The following is a 1,863-nucleotide window of genomic DNA, read 5'->3' on the forward strand; positions in this document are numbered from 1 at the left end:
AACATTATAAAGAAGAATAGACTAGAATTCTTCCACAACAATGTGAAACTGATAAACTTATTGATGCTAAAGGTTGTTCTACTGCAAGCTATGAAATCAATATGTGTATTGGATAGTACCTTGGTATATTATGTAATCATTATTATGACATTTGTTATATTCTTTAACCTTTTTAAATCAGTAGCATAAATTTTACTGGGGTGGTTTTATGACATGAAAGTTGCCCCCAAACCCATGCACCTGGGCGAAAGGAGCTATTCACTGAGGGAGCTTGGTTTTACAGAGCATATCCAATGCCTGCTGGGTAAATTTAAGGAGAATAAAATAACTGAGCAAATGCAAAAAAAGAACAAGATTTCCCTTTGTGGGTTAGCAGGTACAGAACAAAAATCAAAGAAAGGAAACCTTCCTGAGATTATCTGCAGGTATATGAACCTGAAGAAGTCTTTTATAGCATAGAAAATTCATGCAAAGTATTCTGCGTACATGCTGCTGCTCCACTGATTTTCCCTCCATCTGAGTCACTGACATCTAACACAAAAACAATGTCTTCATTGTAACTGTTTGACACTTCTTTCCAACTTTACTTTGGCAAGCTGATGAAAACTTAGTCCAGGGAGAGCTCTTCAATTGGCTTTTCAGAAGCACTTACATATGATTTGGGAAAGATACTGAGAGAAACAAAAATATCTGGTAGTCTTTAAAAAGTTGTATAATTAGATCAGTGGCTTTAGGCTGCAGTGGAAAATATTTGCAGCACAGTGTAATGACAGACAAAGCGGAGAAGGAACGGCTGGACGAGCGCTCATAAAACACAGGCGCACAGTAAGCCAGAACTGAACGCAACCACACAGCTTAAGATAATTAGATAATGGAAAGGCACTTAATGGTCCCATCAGTGTTTTCCTTCTCACACCTCCTCCATAAAATGATTAATTTAGAATTCAGGAATGTGTGTTCACTGTTTAGTCTTCTGCCTCTCCGGGTTGTAACCCCTGACCCAACCAGATCACTAGAACGCCTCTGAAAACCATCAAGCATCTGCTTATCTAAACTATCCCTCGCCAAGGGACGCTCTCCTCATCATTCAATCTCCTTCCATCCTTAACCAGAACTCCACTAACAGGAGACTTCTTTTTCACCCGTGCAGACTCTAACAGGCCGGACAGGCATTTCCTCTGGGTGGGACCTGAGAGCAGAGACATTCTTGAGCCAGGCACCTCCACTTCCTGTCTCTGTTAACGCTGCACTGAAAGACAAACTGTCTGGACCTGTGCTTATTTTACACTTTATTTGAGGCGGTTAAATAGAGCACAAAAGCAGATTGGCTTTAAATTGCAATATCACTGATGTTGAACGTAAACAAGAGTAAGACGTGCAAGCTCACAGTCGTAGAGAACGTGGAGAGAGCACAACAGTGCTGTGAACACAACTAAATGATGTGAGACAGAAAACTGCAAACCATAAGATAACGATGCAATGCTGGAACATAAAAGCTAAATGAAGAATTTGAACCAATAAATTTTTATGATTTCATCCATGAGGTTAAAAGTCAGCTATCACATTCCCCATCTGTCTCATTACTACTGTATCCCATTCCACTTTACCTCCCACAGGCAAACTTCCATATCATATCTTTTATCTGAAATTCAAATTTCAGCTGTGGGAAAAAGTTAAGATAGACAATAAGACACTCAACTTCATGATCAAACTTGCATCTGGTATTGTTTGCACTATTTTAAGTGCAAATGAGTCACAGCACAGCCATGGAGCCAAGAGATATCATTAGATCATATCCCCCAGTCTGTTTACTCTCTCATGCTCCCCCCCCCCACACCCCCTCAGCTTAGATAGAAAGCTGTT

This window comes from Pelmatolapia mariae, linkage group LG8 (genome assembly GCF_036321145.2).
Source record: "Pelmatolapia mariae isolate MD_Pm_ZW linkage group LG8, Pm_UMD_F_2, whole genome shotgun sequence".
Taxonomy (NCBI): Eukaryota; Metazoa; Chordata; class Actinopteri; order Cichliformes; family Cichlidae; genus Pelmatolapia; species Pelmatolapia mariae.